Source organism: Lampetra fluviatilis, chromosome 3 (genome assembly GCF_964198595.1).
Source record: "Lampetra fluviatilis chromosome 3, kcLamFluv1.1, whole genome shotgun sequence".
NCBI classification, from domain to species: Eukaryota; Metazoa; Chordata; class Hyperoartia; order Petromyzontiformes; family Petromyzontidae; genus Lampetra; species Lampetra fluviatilis.
This window is the reverse complement of record NC_136277.1, coordinates 12,756,103-12,773,547: the sequence shown is the minus strand read 5'-3', so window position 1 is coordinate 12,773,547 and position 17,445 is coordinate 12,756,103. Positions and strand designations below refer to the sequence as shown.

General features: G+C 48.3%; 1 protein-coding gene across 1 annotated transcript in view; it reads left to right on the top strand.

Annotated features, from left to right (window-relative positions):
* The first annotated feature begins 232 nt into the window (after positions 1-232).
* LOC144948358 (ras-related protein Rab-3B-like) overlaps positions 233-17,445 on the top strand; it is a 47,208-nt gene continuing 29,995 nt past the window's right edge. The window contains exon 1 of the mRNA XM_078877789.1: positions 233-302. The gene's annotated coding sequence lies outside the window, so the exon portion shown is untranslated. The remainder of the gene's footprint in view (positions 303-17,445) is intronic.

The following is a 17,445-nucleotide window of genomic DNA, read 5'->3' as shown; positions in this document are numbered from 1 at the left end:
CCATCGCCAGCTCGACCAATCGGACGTCGCGTACCATCGCCGACCCGCACTGCGGAACTCTCCCATTGGCTCCGTGCGACCGCCCCCACCCCCCCACCGCCACGGAGAGACGCGCGCTGCGATTGGTGCGACAGCGCGCGCTCGGCTCGAGGGGGGGCGTGGCGATGAAGTGGGTGACGCCCCTTCGGGCGAGGTAAGCCCCGCCCCTCGTCCTCATCGCCCCGCCCACCCTCACAAATCCTTTGGCTTAAATCAAGGCAGCAGCTGTTTAATGCATTGAGGGATTTAAAGCATCGGGAAAGGTAAGAGCCGCTACGTGGATATTATTATTTGTTGTTGTTGTTGTTATTGTGTTATTTTTATTAAAATATGCGGCGTGTAACACACACACACAGGCGCGTGTCAAAGAGCTGCAGTGAAATAGACCGATTTTTGAATGGTATTTCAAACGTAAGGCTTTTCAATTGACACCAATTGAATGTCCGTGTGTCTGTGTGTGTGTCTGTCTTTGGGGAGCGGTGGTGTAGCGGTTAGCGCGCTGCGCTATGAACCTGGCGACCCGGGTTCGATTCCCGCTCACGGCCAACACCAGTGATGATTATCTGAACCGGTCCTGGGCCCTCCCCTAGGTCGACTCAGCCTGAAATGGGGTACCTGGTGCGGTGTGTAAACATCGCCACTAGGGGAGACAAAGGCGGTCGGGCGTGGTGCTGGCCACCCACCCCCATCGTGTACCGTTCCGGCCTTCATAGGTGCTCGCTAACAGCACTTGCCCCTACAGTCTGTTAAGGCTATACGGGGGATCTTTGTCTCTTTTGTCTGTCTTTGTACGTATGGAATTGCGTGCGTGCGGTGTGTTCGTGATAACCGCATTGCCATCGAACACGACATCGTTACAATGGCCCCCCTGTTGCATTAAGCCGTGCTCGGTCACGCAAATGATGAAAATTCGGTATCACAATTTCCATCATTTGTGCGACGTCCCATAACGATTCTCCCACCACCCCCCCTTTCTCTCCACGCCTTTCGCGAAAGCCAAACCCTTTGAGCCAGACTGGTGAAGTATGGTCATAATAACAAACCACCCCCCCCCTCCCACCACCTCCGTCCGTACGCGAACCCACCCACCCACCCACCCCCCCCTTAATCCAGCAGTGAATCGATCATGACCGATGGGGGATTCGCACGAATGTGGCACGGTGGTTGAGTGATCAGCTCTTGCGCTACGAACCCGGCGACCCGATTTCGATTTCCCCCCCCACCTCCCCCTCTCACGGCCACCAACACCACCGGTGACGATTATCACCGAACAGGTCCTGGGCCGCCTCCTCCCCTAGGTCGACTCGGCCTCAAATTCGTGTGGAGTAAACATCGCCACTGGGGAGGGGAGACAAAGGCGGTCGGGCGTGGTTGCTGGCCACCCAATTCCCCCCGACGTTCATAGGTGCTCGCTAAACAGCACTTGCCCCAAGCGGTGTGAAAGGCTACACGGGGGATCTGCGTCTTTGTTGTGGTTGTTGTTGTACCCCATTGATAGAATTATCCAGTGCAGAATTTATCGCCGTGTACATTGTATACTGCGATGGTAATACACAGTGCTAACGACGGCTGTAACGACGCAGAGACGATTTCGATTTAAAGCTTTCGTGACTGCAGGGATTCATCTTCTTGGTTCTTTCGGTAAAGTCACGTAGAAGGGAAATAATAAAATAATTAAAATAAAACATAATAAAATAATTCTCACGACGTTTCGGCCACAACGCAAGCAGCCGTCCTCAGGTGAAGACCAGGTCTGTCATTCAGACGCTGTCTCCCCGACAGACCTGTTCTTCACCTGAGGACGGCTGCTTGCGTTGTGGCCGAAACGTCGTGAGAATTATTTTATTATGTTTTATTTTTTTCATTTTATTATTTCCCTTCTACGTGACTTTACCGAAAGAACCAAGAAGACGCAGAGACGCATTGTGTAGGGAAAAAATAATATATAGAGATCTAAAAAAACAATCGTATGGGATCATATCAATCAACATGGGACCTTTTTTGTTGTTGTCAATGATCAAAGTATGGAAGAAAAAAAAATCTATATTGAAACCACCTCTACGGGGGAGGGTTTTCCACACATCTGTTAGGGTTCTAGATTTGAAGCTTTCGTGACTGCAAGGATTCATATTCTTAGGTTTTTTTCGGTAAAGTCACGTAGGTAAAAAAATAAAATTAATAAAAGTAAAATAAAAATAAAAAGTAATAAAAGTAAAATAAAAATAAAATAATATTATAGAATAAAATCATCTGTTAATAATGTTAATAATATTAATAATAAAACATCTGTTAGGGCTTTTAACAGACTACGTAGGACACAAGAAGGCTCACATGATCGAGTCTCTCACCTTTACCATCCGTGACTTTAGCGAAAGAACCAAAAGGTATGGAAACAAAGGACCATCTTATTTGACAGACAACTATTACAGGTTACTGATAGACAGCCAGTTTTGTTTTACCAGGTTTAGCTTTCTTTCGGTAAAGTCACGTAGGTAAAACATCAAAATTAATAAAAAATAAAATAAAAAATCACGACGTTTCGGAGGCAACACAAGTCTCCGTCATCAGGTGGGACCGTCACAGCCGGATTAGCTGCATCAAGTGAGGCAATGATTCAAGATGTAATCCCTTAAAAGCAAGTTGAGGGGGGGAGGAGAGGGGGGGGGAGCTCATTGGAATGTGGTGAGCCCCCCCCTCTCCTCCCCCCTCAACTTACATCTTGAATCATTGCCTCACTTGATGCAGCTAATCCGGCTGTGACGGTCCCACCTGATGACGGAGACTTGTGTTGCCTCCGAAACGTCGTGATTTTTTATTTTATTTTTATTAATTTTGATGTTTTACCTACGTGACTTTACCGAAAAAACCTAAGAATATGATTCCTTGCAGTCACGAAAGCTTCAAATCTAGAATTAGCTTTCTTTTTTCACACTTTTGTTATGTAGGCCAGGCGTAGTCACAAACCGAACCTCTCCATAATAAAGGCTCAGTCTTTTGTTATGTAGCCTATTACCATCTACATGGCAGAGGCTCGGTCTCATTTACAGCATTTGTTATGTAGGCTATGCGTAGTCACAAACCGCACCTCTCCATAACAAAGGCTCAGTCATTTGTTATGCAGTCTATTCTTAGTCTTAAGCCTCACCTCACCATATTAATAAAAAGTGTGCCGTCCCTGGCCCTTCCCCCCTCAACCATTATATATACGGAGTGGTATCTCTTGTAATCTCTCATTTACTTGAAACAGCTGTCGTGGCTGTGACGGTTCCACCTGAAGACGGAAGCTCGTGTTGCCTCCGAAACGTCGTGATTTTTTTTTTAATTTTACTTTCATTAATTTTAATTTTATTTTTTTACCTACGTGACTTTACCGAAAAAACCTAAGAATATGAATCCTTGCAGTCACGAAAGCTTCAAATCTAGAACAAAGAACAATCGGTGTTTTACCCTTCGCTGGCAATCGCACAGGAGGTGGTTACGATTTTCAAACACCAAATAGAAACATTTCTCAAGGGATGATGCATTAACCACACACACTGCTTGTGTTGAACAAGCAAACAGAACATGCTCTCTGATAATTTTATATGGCTTTGTCTTTGAAACTGCTTTCTATTTGCGTTTGAACATCTTCACACACACACACACGCACCTGTTTTATTGCCAGCAAAGGGTAAAAAACAATTCTTATTTATACTCTTTGGTTTTATCGGTAAAGTCACGTAGGTAAAACAATCTAAAATAAATGAAAACAACTCAATTAAATCACGACGTTTCGGAGGCAACATAAGCTTCCTTTATCAGGTGTAAAAAAAGGGCACAGCAAAATAATCACAAATAACACTCGCTAATGTTATTTTTCCGTGCCCTTTTCTTACACCTGATGAAGGAGGCTTGTGTTGCGACCGAAACGTCGTGATTTAATTGAGTTGTTTTCTTTTGGATTTAAAGCTTTCGTGACTGCAGGGATTCATCTTCTTGGTTCTTTCTGTAAAGTCACGTAGAAGGGAAGTGATAAAATAATACAAATATAAAACAATAAAAATGCTCACGACGTTTCGACTGCAACACAAGCAATCGTCATCAGGTGCGAAATCAACAGCAAGAAAATTTTCTAATAATATAAATGTAAAACAATAAAAAAAATATTGCTGTGGATTTTACACCTGATGATGATTGCTTGTGTTGCAGTCGAAACGTCGTGATAATTTTTATTGTTTTATATTTATATTATTTTATTATTTCCCTTCTACGTGACTTTACCGAAAGAACCAAGAATGTGAATTGTTTTCATTTATTTTATTTCATTGATTGTTTCACCTACGTGACTTTACCGAAAAAACCAAAGCGTATGAGTCGTTGCAGTCACGAAAGCTTCAAATCTAGAATCAATTCTTCTTTGTTGCCAAGAAAAGGTGCCCTTTGCTGGAGCCGCTCACCCCGAGCTCGACAATTGATGCCCTGATGGTGGCATTGTCATCGTTTTGGTCGCATTGTTGCGTTCTCCGGCCTGACACTCGTGGCACGAATCCCCTAAAGAACGCCGCTGTCTGAATGGTGGAGACCAATCGGTTTCAAAGACAATGGTCCGACCTAGGACATTCCCACAAAATTGTTAAAATATTTTAAATTTCGCGCGGCAGGCAAACGCACGTGGTACGATAAATGCGTACGGTGTGTAGTTTATACAGTACGGTATTGTAAATTGCTCTGTTTTGCTAAATTATCACCGTTCTTTAAGACTCCTGGGTAGGCTAGGTCATCTTCGACTTACGATATTTTTGACTTACGATGAGGTCGTCGTAACGCATCTCCGTCGTAAGTCGAGGACTGCCTGTATTGGTTTTTGTTTTGTTTTTGCATGTTCATCGCGAGTACGTGCGGGTTAATGATTCGTTGCAAAAAAAACTATTCTTATTCGGTGTTAGAACATCTTATAACACCTCCTGTTTTATTACAACATCATCATCATAAAAATAATTTACAAACAGCATAACAAACTCCACGTCATCACAACAAGCATCATTGACATCGTAATAATTCACATCAACATCACCACAAACTTCACACCTATTTACATCATTAACATCTTCACAATCATCATCACCACCAACATCACCACAATAACCACATCTGGTTAAATGCTATAAACAAAGGCGTTGGGATAAATCCTGAGTTTGGAAATCTCCTAGGTCGACTCAGCCCAAAACAAGATGGCAGCCCCCCCTGGTTGTTGTTGTTGTTGTTGGGTGTTTGATCGCTGTGAGGATGACACGTGAGTGGAATAGGAGCTCGCAAACCCTCCCCTCCTCACCCCCTATTCATCCCTACCCACCACCAAATCGATGAAGCCCCCACCCTATTCATCCCTACCCACCACCAAATCGATGAAGCCCCCCCCCACCCTATTCATCCCTACCCACCACCAAATCGATGAAGCCCCCCCCCACCCTATTCATCCCTACCCACCACCAAATCGATGAAGCCCCCCCCCACCCTATTCATCCCTACCCACCACCAAATCTATGAAGCCCCCCACCCTATTCATCCCTACCCACCACCAGATCGATGGACCCCCCCCACCCTATTCATCCCTACCCACCACCAAATCGATGAAGCCCCCCCCTATTCATCCCTACCCACCACCAAATCGATGAAGCCCCCCCCCACCCTATTCACCCCTACCCGCCACCAAATCGATGAAGCCCCCACCCTATTCAACCCTACCCACCACCAAATCGATGAAGCCCCCCCTATTCATCCCTACCCACCACCAAATCGATGAAGCCCCCCCCCCCACCCTATTCATCTCTACCCACCACCAAATCGATGAAGCCCCCCCACCCTATTCATCCCTACCCACCACCAAATGGATGAAGCCCCCCCCCTATTCATCCCTACCCACTACCAGATCGATGGAGCCCCCCCCCACCCTATTCATCCCTACCCACCACCAAATCGATGAAGCCCCCCCCACCCTATTCATCCCTACCCACCACCAAATCGATTAAGCCCCCCCCACCCTATTCATCCCTACCCACCACCAAATCGATGAAGCCCCCCCCCACCCTATTCATCCCTACCCACCACCAAATCGATGAAGCCCCCCCCACCCTATTCATCCCTACCCACCACCAGATCGATGAAGCCCCCCCACCCTATTCATCCCTACCCACCACCAGATCGATGGAGACTCCCTCCACCCTATTCATCCCTACCCACCACCAAATCGATGAAGCCCCCCCCCCACCCTATTCATCCCTACCCATCACCAAATCGATGAAGCCCCCCCCACCCTATTCATCCCTACCCACCACCAAATCGATGGAGCCCCCCCCCCACCCTATTCATCCCTACCCACCACCAAATCGATGAAGCCCCCATCCTATTCATCCCTACCCACCACCAAATCGATGAAGCCCCCCCCCCCACCCTATTCATCCCTACCCACCACCAAATCGATGAAGCCCCCCCCCCACCCTATTCATCCCTACCCACCACCAAATCGATGAAGCCCACCACCCTATTCATCCCTACCCATCACCAAATCGATGAAGCCCCCCCCCACCCTATTCATCCCTACCCATCACCAAATCGATGAAGCCCCCCCCACCCTATTCATCCCTACCCATCACCAAATCGATGAAGCCCCTCACCCTATTCATCCCTACCCACCACCAAATCGATGAAGCCCCCCCCACCCTATTCATCCCTACCCACCACCAAATCGATGAAGCCCCCCCCCCACCCTATTCATCCCTACCCACCACCAAATCGATGAAGCCCCCCCCACCCTATTCATCCCTACCCACCACCAAATCGATGAAGCCCCCACCACCCTATTCATCCCTACCCACCACCAAATCGATGAAGCCCCCCCCCACCCTATTCATCCCTACCCACAACCAAATCGATGAAGCCCCCACCACCCTATTCATCCCTACCCATCACCAAATCGATGAAGCCCCCCCCTATTCATCCCTACCCACCACCAAATCGATGAAGCCCCCCCCACCCTATTCATCCCTACCCACCAAATCGATGAAGCCCCCCACCCTATTCATCCCTACCCACCACCAAATCGATGAAGCCCTCCACCCTATTCATCCCTACCCACCACCAGATCGATGGACCCCCCCCACCACCACCACCTATTCATCCCCCCCCCATCCTATTCATCCCTACCCACCACCAAATCGATGAAGCCCCCCACCCCTATTCATCCCTTCCCACCACCAGATCGATGGACCCCCCCCCACCACCACCACCTATTCATCCCCCCCCCATCCTATTCATCCCTACCCACCACCAAATCGATGAAGCCCCCCACCCCTATTCATCCCTACCCACCACCAGATCGATGGACCCCCCCCCACCACCACCACCTATTCACCCCCCCCCCCCATCCTATTCATCCCTACCCACCACCAGATCGATGGACCCCCCCACCACCACCTATTCATCGCCCCCCCCCCAGGAGACAACAACAACAACAACTTCTGTGTCGGTGGTTGTTTGTAAAATGGCCACCGCGTGTGTTGGATGAATGAACACGAGCAGCGTGCACCAGCAAGGGTCTCTCGCTCTCTCTCTCTCTCTGTCCGTGTGTGTGTGTGTCTCTGTGTGTGTGTGTCTCTGTGTGTGTGTACGTGTGTCTGTGTGTGTGTGTCTGTGTGTGTGTGTCTGTGTGTGTGTGTCTGTGTGTGTGTGTCTGTGTGTGTGTGTCTGTGTGTGTGTGTCTGTGTGTCTCTCTCGGTGTGTGTGTCTCTGTGTGTGTGTCTCTGTGTGTGTGTCTCTGTGTGTGTGTGTGTGTCTCTGTGTGTGTCTCTGTGTGTGTGTCTCTGTGTGTGTCTCTGTGTGTGTGTCTCTGTCCGTGTGTGTCTATGTGTGTGTCTCTGTGTGTGTGTCTCTGTGTGTGTACCTGTGTGTGTTTATCTCTGTGTGTGTACCTGTGTGTGTTTATCTCTGTGTGTGTACCTGTGTGTGTTTATCTCTGTGTGTGTACCTGTGTGTGTTTATCTCTGTGTGTGTACCTGTGTGTGTTTATCTCTGTGTGTGTACCTGTGTGTGTTTATCTCTGTGTGTGTACCTGTGTGTGTTTATCTCTGTGTGTGTACCTGTGTGTGTTTATCTCTGTGTGTATACCTGTGTGTGTTTATCTCTGTGTGTGTACCTGTGTGTGTTTATCTCTGTGTGTGTACCTGTGTGTGTTTATCTCTGTGTGTGTACCTGTGTGTGTTTATCTCTGTGTGTGTCCGGTGTGTGTATCTCTGTGTGTGTCCGGTGTGTGTATCTCTGTGTGTGTACCTGTGTGTGTTTATCTCTGTGTGTGTCCAGTGTGTTTATCTCTGTGTGTACCTGTGTGTGTTTATCTCTGTGTGTGTACGTGTACACGTGTGTTTATCTCTGTGTGTGCGCGTGTGTGTGTACACACGTGTGTGTGTGTGTACACACACACACACACGTGTGTACACAGGTGCTTGCTAACAGCACTTGCCCCTACAGTCTGTCAAGGCTATATGGGGGATCTTTATCTTTGTGTACACGTGCACGTGTGTTTATCTCTGTGTATGTCCGGTGTGTTTATCTCTGTGTGTGTCTCTGTGTGTGTAGGTGTGTTTATCTCTGTGTATGTCCGGTGTGTTTATCTCTGTGTGTGTCTCTGTGTATGTCCGGTGTCTTTATCTCTGTGTATGTCCGGTGTGTTTATCTCTGTGTGTGTCTGTGTGTGTACGTGTGTTGATCTCTGTGTGTGTCTGTGTGTGTACGTGTGTTGATCTCTGTGTGTGTCTGTGTGTGTACGTGTGTTGATCTCTGTGTGTGGCCGTGTGTTTATATTTGTGTGTACGTGTGTTTATCTTTCTGTGTATGTGTACATGTGTACGTGTGTTCGTGTGTGCATGTCTCTGTCCATTGCGTTGCTGTCTGTGCATTTTCTGTGGATGCATTTGAAACGGTCCTGAGCCTCCCCTAGGTCGACTCAGCCTCAAATGGGTAGCCTGGTTGTGATGTGTGTGTGTTTCACCACTTTGGAGACAAAGGCGGCCGGGCGTGGTGCTGGCCACCCACCCCCTCGTGTGCCGTTCCGGCCTTCACAGGGGATCTTTGTATTGAGTGTGTGGTAGTGAGTGTGTATTGAGTGTGTGGTAGTGAGTGTGTGTAGTGTGTAGTTTGTTACACCTCCGATTAGCACGGTTGGATAGTACGGTGCAAAAGAAGTCGTGCGTGGTGCTATCCACCCCCACCCACCCACCCCCCCTCTTCATGTGCCGTGCCGGCCTTCATAGGTGCTCGCGAACAGCACTTGCCCCATCAATCTGTTGAAGGCTACACGGGGCATCTTTGTCTTTGTCTCAGAATTTGAGATGTAAGGCTTTGTGATGCGGGCTATGTTACTGTAGAGGTTGTGGGGGTTAGGGTGTAGGGTTAAGTGTTCGGGTTAGGATTCGTGGTAGGGTTGAGATTGGGGTTGTAGGGTTGGTGGTAGGGTTAGGGTTTAGGGTTGGCATTGAGGATGTGTGTGTGGCGTTAGGGTTGGGATAATGGTTGAGTTGTAGGGTTGGTGGTAGGGTTAGGGTTTAGGGTTGGTATTGAGGGTGTGTGTGTGTGGTGTTAGGTTTGGGATTATGGTTGAGTTGTAGGGTTAGGGTTTAGGGTTGGAATTGAGGATGTGTGTGTGTGGTGTTAGGTTTGGGATTATGGTTGAGTTGTAGGGTTGGTGGTAGGGTTAGGGTTTAGGGTTGGAATTGAAGATGTGTGTGTGTGGTGTTAGGTTTGGGATTATGGTTGAGTTGTAGGGTTGGTGGTAGGGTTAGGGTTTAGGGTTGACATTGAGGATGTGTGTGTGGTGTTAGGTTTGGGATTATGGTTGAGTTGTAGGGTTGGTGGTAGGGTTAGGGTTTAGGGTTGGAATTGAGGTTGTGTGTGTGGTGTTAGGGTTGGGATTAAGGTTGAGTTGTAGGGTTGGTGGTAGGGTTAGGAGGGTTTAGGGTTGGCATTGAGGGTGTGTGTGTGGTGTTAGGGTTAGGATTATGGTTGAGTTGTAGGGTTGGTGGTAGGGTTAGGGTTTAGGGTTGGCATTGAGGGTGTGTGTGTGGTGTTAGGGTTGGGATTATGGTTGAGTTGTAGGGTTGGTGGCAGGGTTAGGGTTTAGGGTTGGCATTGAGGATGTGTGTGTGGCGTTAGGGTTGGGATAATGGTTGAGTTGTAGGGTTGGTGGTAGGGTTAGGGTTTAGGGTTGGTATTGAGGGTGTGTGTGTGTGGTGTTAGGTTTGGGATTATGGTTGAGTTGTAGGGTTGGTGGTAGGGTTAGGGTTTAGGGTTGGTATTAAGGGTGTGTGTGTGTGGTGTTAGGTTTGGGATTATGGTTGAGTTGTAGGGTTGGTGGTAGGGTTAGGGTTTAGGGTTGGTATTGAGGGTGTGTGTGTGTGGCGTTAGGGTTGGGATAATGGTTGAGTTGTAGGGTTGGTGGTAGGGTTAGGAGGGTTTAGGGTTGGAATTCAGGATGTGTGTGTGTGGTGTTAGGTTTGGGATTATGGTTGAGTTGTAGGGTTGGTGGTAGGGTTAGGGTTTAGGGTTGACATTGAGGATGTGTGTGTGGTGTTAGGTTTGGGATTATGGTTGAGTTGTAGGGTTGGTGGTAGGGTTAGGGTTTAGGGTTGGAATTGAGGTTGTGTGTGTGGTGTTAGGGTTGGGATTAAGGTTGAGTTGTAGGGTTGGTGGTAGGGTTAGGAGGGTTTAGGGTTGGCATTGAGGGTGTGTGTGTGGTGTTAGGGTTGGGATTATGGTTGAGTTGTAGGGTTGGTGGTAGGGTTAGGGTTTAGGGTTGGTATTGAGGATGTGTGTGTGTGGTGTTAGGGCTCATGGGATTATGGTTGAGTTGTAGGGTTGGTGGTAGGGTTAGGGTTTAGGGTTGGTATTGAGGATGTGTGTGTGTGGTGTTAGGGTTAGGATTATGGTTGAGTTGTAGGGTTGGTGGTAGGGTTAGGGTTTAGGGTTAGCATTGAGGATGTGTGTGTGTGGTGTTAGGGCTCATGGGATTATGGTTGAGTTGTAGGGTTGGTGGTAGGGTTAGGGTTTAGGGTTGGTATTGAGGATGTGTGTGTGTGGTGTTAGGGTTAGGATTATGGTTGAGTTGTAGGGTTGGTGGTAGGGTTAGGGTTTAGGGTTTGCATTGAGGATGTGTGTGTGTGGTGTTAGGGTTAGGATTATGGTTGAGTTGTAGGGTTGGTGGTAGGGTTAGGGTTTAGGGTTAGCATTGAGGATGTGTGTGTGTGGTGTTAGGGTTAGGATTATGGTTGAGTTGTAGGGTTGGTGGTAGGGTTAGGGTTTAGGGTTAGCATTGAGGATGTGTGTGTGTGGTGTTAGGGTTAGGATTATGGTTGAGTTGTAGGGTTGGTGGTAGGGTTAGGGTTTAGGGTTAGCATTGAGGATGTGTGTGTGTGGTGTTAGGGTTAGGATTATGGTTGAGTTGTAGGGTTGGTGGTAGGGTTAGGGTTTAGGGATAGCATTGAGGATGTGTGTGTGTGGTGTTAGGGTTAGGATTATGGTTGAGTTGTAGGGTTGGTGGTAGGGTTAGGGTTTAGGGTTAGCATTGAGGATGTGTGTGTGTGGTGTTAGGGTTAGGATTATGGTTGAGTTGTAGGGTTGGTGGTAGGGTTAGGAGGGTTTAGGGTTGGTATTGAGGATGTGTGTGTGGTGTTAGGGTTGGGATTATGGTTGAGTTGTAGGGTTGGTGGCAGGGTTAGGGTTTAGGGTTGGAATTGAGGATGTGTGTGTGGTGTTAGGTTTGGGATTATGGTTGAGTTGTAGGGTTGGTGGCAGGGTTAGGGTTTAGGGTTGGTATTGAGGATGTGTGTGTGGTGTTAGGGTTGGGATTACGGTTGAGTTGTAGGGTTGGTGGCAGGGTTAGGGTTTAGGGTTGGAATTGAGGATGTGTGTGTGTGGTGTTAGGTTTGGGATTATGGTTGAGTTGTAGGGTTGGTGGCAGGGTTAGGGTTTAGGGTTGGCATTGAGGGTGTGTGTGTGGTGTTAGGGTTTGGGTTTATGGTTGAGCTGTAGGGTTGGTGGTAGGGTTAGGAGGGTGTAGGGTTGGTATTGAGGATGTGTGTGTGGTGTTTAGGGTTGGGATTACAGTTGAGTTGTAGGGTTGGTGGCAGGTTTAGGGTTGGAATTGGGGATGTGTGTGTGATGTTAGGGTTGGGATTATGGTTGAGTTGTAGGGTTGGTGGTAGGGTTAGGGTTTAGGGTTGGTATTGAGGTTGTGTGTGTGGTGTTAGGGTTGGCATTATGGTTGAGTTGTAGGGTTGGTGGTAGGGTTAGGGTTTAGGGTTGGTATTGAGGTTGTGTGTGTGGTGTTAGGTTTGGGATTAAGGTTGAGTTGTAGGGTTGGTGGTAGGGTTAGGGTTTAGGGTTGGTATTGAGGATGTGTGTGTGTGGTGTTAGGGCTCATGGGATTATGGTTGAGTTGTAGGGTTGGTGCTTTATATCGGATTAGCCTTGTGTAGGGTCCGTGCTGCATGGTTAGGATCAGGGTTGTTGTTAATAGTTGGGGATGAGTGATGACATTGGTGATGGTGATAGCGATGGGGTTCGTGTGATGGTGATTGCGATGTGTGTGTTGATGATGGTGATAGCGATGGCGTTAGTGTGATGGTGATTGTGATGTGTGTGTTGATGATGGTGATAGCGATGGGGTTAGTGTGATGGTGATTGCGATGTGTGTGTTGATGATGGTGATAGCGATGGCGTTAGTGTGATGGTGATTGTGATGTGTGTGTTGATGATGGTGATAGCGATGGGGTTAGTGTGATGGTGATTGCGATGTGTGTGTTGATGATGGTGATTGCGATGGCGTTAGTGTGATGGTGATAGCGATGGGGTTAGTGTGATGGTGATTGTGATGTGTGTTGATGATGGTGATAGCGATGGGGTTAGTGTGATGGTGATTGCGATGTGTGTGTTGATGATGGTGATTGCGATGGCGTTAGTGTGATGGTGATAGCGATGGGGTTAGTGTGATGGTGATTGTGATGTGTGTGTTGATGATGGTGATTGTGATGTAGGTTGGTGATGGTGATAGCGATGGTGTTGGTGATGTGGTTGGTAGTGGTGTTGGCGATTGTGATGTCATTGGTGATGGTGATGATGGTGATTGCGGGGAACGGCACAACCGTTCCTGGGCCTCCCCTAGGTCGACTCAGCCACAAATGAGTACCTGGTGTAGCGGTGCGTAGTAAACGTCGCCACGGGGGGGGGGGGGTGAGGGGGGGGGGAGGAGATACAAAGACGGCCGGGCGTGGTCGTTGACCACCCCACCCCCCACGTGTGTGCCACGGTGCCGGCCTTCATAGGTGCTCGCTGACTCGCCGACAGCACTTGCCCCATCAGTGTGGCTGGAGGCTATACGGGGGATCTTTGTCTGTGCGGATGGTGATGATGGGGGTGGATGGGTGGGTGAGGTTGGGTGTATCCCAGGGTGTGACCCCCCCCCTACCCACCACCATCCCCCCCCCCCACCTTCAGCTGTGGGTGACGTGGAACAAAGTGAATGGGTGTGAGCCTGAGAGAGAACGAGAGAACGTGTACAAGGTGAGTGTGTATGTACAGGTGAGCGTGTGGATACGTGTACAGGTGAGTGTGTGTACAGGTGAGCGTGTGTGTGTACAGGTGAGCGTGTGTGTGTGTGTGTACAGGTGAGCGTGTGTGTGTACAGGTGAGCGTGTGTGTGTACAGGTGAGCGTGTGAGTGTGTGTACAGGTGAGTGTGTGTACAGGTGAGCGTGTGAGTGTGTGTGTGTACAGGTGAGCGTGTGTGTGTACAGGTGAGCGTGTGTGTGTGGTGAGTGTGTGTACAAGTGAGCGTGTGGATACATGTACACTTGTACAAGGTGAGTGTGTGTACAGGTGAGCGTGTGGATACGTGTACACGTGTACAGGTGAGTGTGTGTACAGGTGAGTGTGTGTACACGTGAGAGTGTGTACAGGTGAGCGTGTGTGTGTGCAGGTGAGAGTGTGTGTACGTGTACACGTAAGAGTGTGTGTACAGGTGAGCGTGTGGATACGTGTACACGTGTACAAGGTGAGTGTGTGTACAGCAGGGTGTGTGTGTGTGAAATGACTCTGGCTCAAATGAGTACCTGGTGCGGTGTGTAGTGAACATCGCCACTAGGGAGACAAAGGCGGTCGGGCGGGGTGCTGGCCTTCCCACCCCCTCGTGTGCCGCGCCGGCCTTCATAGGTGCTACTTGTTAACAGCACTTGCCCCGACAGTCTATTCGGGCTATACGGGTGATCTTTGTTACAGTGTGTGTGTGTGTGTACAGTGTGTGTGTACAGGTGTGTTGGTATGTGTCGGGAGCGGTGGTGCAGCGGTTAGCGCACTGGCGATACGAACCCAGCGACACCGCTCACGGCACACACCCGCGACGATTATCTGAACCGGTCCTGGGCCTCCCCTAGGTCGACTCGGCCTCAAAGGAGTATCCGGTGCGGTGTGTAGTAAACATCGCCACCGGGGGAGACAAAGGCGGCCGGGCGTGGTGCTGGCCACCCACCCCCTCGTGTGCCACAGTGCCGGCCTTCACAGGTGCTGCTACTCGCTAACAGCACTTGCCCCAACAGTCTGTTACAGGCTACACGGGGGATCTTTGTCTTTGTTGCTATGTGCACGGTCAGTCAGCTGGGTGTGTTCCGTGACTTCCTGCCGGCAGGCGTTCCTTCTACACGCCACGTGGCCTCAAAGGGAACCTAGCCTGGTACAGGCGCCGTGGTGACGTCGCCGCCAGTTAGTGGCGAACGGCGGTGTGTGTGTGTACAGGTGTGTGTGTGTGCAGGTGTGTGTGTGTGCACGCGTGTGTGTACAGAGGTGTGTGTGTGTGTACACGCGTGTGTGTACACAGGTGTGTGTACAGGTGTGCGTGTGTGTACAGGTGTGTGTGTGTAGAGGTGTGTGTGTGTAGAAGTGTGTGTGTACAGGTGTGTGTGTGTGTGCAGGTGTGTGTACAGGTGTGCGTGTGTGTACAGGTGTGTGTGTGTGTACAGGTGTGTGTGTGTGTACAGGTGTGTGTACAGAGGTGTGTGTGTGTACAGGTGTGTGTACAGAGGTGTGTGTGTAGAGGTGTGTGTGTGTACACGTGTGTGTGTGTGTACACGCGTGTGTGTGTGTACACGCGTGTGTGTACAGCGGTGTGTATGTGTACAGGTATGTGTGTAGAGGTGTGTGTGTACAGATGTGTGTGTGTACACGCGTGTGTGTACAGAGGTGTGTGTGCAGGTGTGTGTGTGTGCAGGTGTACAGGTGTGTGCAGGTGTGTGTGTGTGTGCAGGTGTGTGTGTGTACACGCGTGTGTGTACAGGTGTGTGTGTGTGTGTGCAGGTGTGTGTGCAGGTGTGTGTGTGTGCAGGTGTGTGTGTGTGCAGGTGTGTGTGTGTACAGGTGTGTGTGTACAGGTGTGTGGGCGTGTATTTGAATACCTCTACAGGTGTGTGCGCGTGTACGTGTACGGAGAGTGGTAGTGCAGCGGTTAGCGCTACGCTGCGCTACGAACCCGGCGACCCGAGTTCGATTCCCGCTCACGGCCAACCCCCAGTGACGATTATCTGAACTGATCCTGGGCCTCCTCTAGGTCGACTCAGCCTCAAATGAGTACCTGGTGCGGTGTGTAGTAAACATCGCCACTGGGGGAGACAAAGGCGGCCGGGCGTGGTGGTGTTGGCCACCCACCCCCCTCGTGTGCCGTGCCGGCCTTCACAGGTTCTGCTCGCTAACAGCACTTGCCCCTACAGTCTGTTACAGGCTACACAGGGGATCTTTGTCTTTGTATATACGTGTACAGGAGTGTACACCATTAACGCGCGTTAATGGTGTTGGTCCCTGTGTGATTCTCAACAGAGTTGTCAGCTCGTTAAATAAAGAACGGTGGTCATAGGCACTAGCACAGGTGTACTGTACCGCAGTGTCTCTCCCCTAGGTTGACTCGGCCCGAACTTTTTGTGCAAGGCCATCGCCTGGTGACCTTTAGCGCGGCCCACTGGCTCCATCATCGTCATCATTCTTTGGTTCTTTCGGTAAAGTCGCGTGTAAAGAGAAAGTAATAAATTAAATGCTAGCATACGACGTTTCGATTGCAACACAAGCAATCGTCATCAGGTATAAATGAAATAGAAACACAAATCTAGTATACTTATAAATGTAATGTAATACAACAGAGAGTCGGATAATATAACAGTCAACACCCTACCTATACACTACTACACTACACACTACACTACACACTACACTACTACACTATACACTACTACACTATACACTACTACACTACATACTACACTATACACTACACTATACACTATACACTACTACACTACACTATACACTACAATACACTACTACACTACACTATACACTACTACAACAGAGAGTCTGATAACATAACAGTCAACATCCTACCTGGTTGATTACGTTCTTCCTGAGAATGCTAAATGTTTGTTCTCTCTCTATGTATCTCTGTGATATCTGTCTGCTTATATGTCTGTCTATATGTCTCTGGTTCTGTGTTTTATCTCTCTTTCAAATTTAGCATTCTCAGGAAGAACGTAATCAACCAGGTAGGGTTGTTGACTGTTATGTTATCCGACTCTCTCTGTTGTATTACATTACATTTCTAAGCTTACTAGATTTGTGTTTCTATTTAATTTATACCTGACAATGATTGCTTGTGTTGCAATCGAAACGTCGTATGCTAGTATTTAATTTATTATTTTATCTTTGTACGTCACTTTACCGAAAGAACCAAAGAATAATTCCTGCAGTCACGAAAGCTCCAAATTAAGTTTCCATCATCATCGTCATCATCATCACCGTGCTGTCAATCGAACCCAACAGTCCATAATGTACAAAACTGACACCTTTATACAAGGCATCATGTTTGCAATAACCACAACACAAGCAGTCAAAATGCAAACAACAAGAAACAACTCTGATGATGATGATAATGATATGCACTGTCCTTGAAGTTGATTGGTCCACACCCGAGACATCTTTTCTTAGAGCCTAGTCTCACACGGTGTTGGACCATATGACGCCAAAAGGCGTACAACTCAAAAACAGCGCAACTATCAGAGTATTGAGGTGGTTATTGTTGTGGTTATTGCAAACATGATGCCTTGTATAAAGGTCGATTTAAAGCTTTCGTAACTGCAGGGATTCATCTTCTTGGTTCTTTTGGTAAAGTCACGTAGAATGGAAATAATAAAATAATAAAAATTAAACATAATAAAATAATTGTATTATGTTTTAATACAAATAAAACATAAACTAATTTTATTATGCTTTATTTGTATTATTTTATTATTTCCATTCTACGTGACTTTACCGAAAGAACCAAGAAGTTGTATAAAGGTGTCAGTTT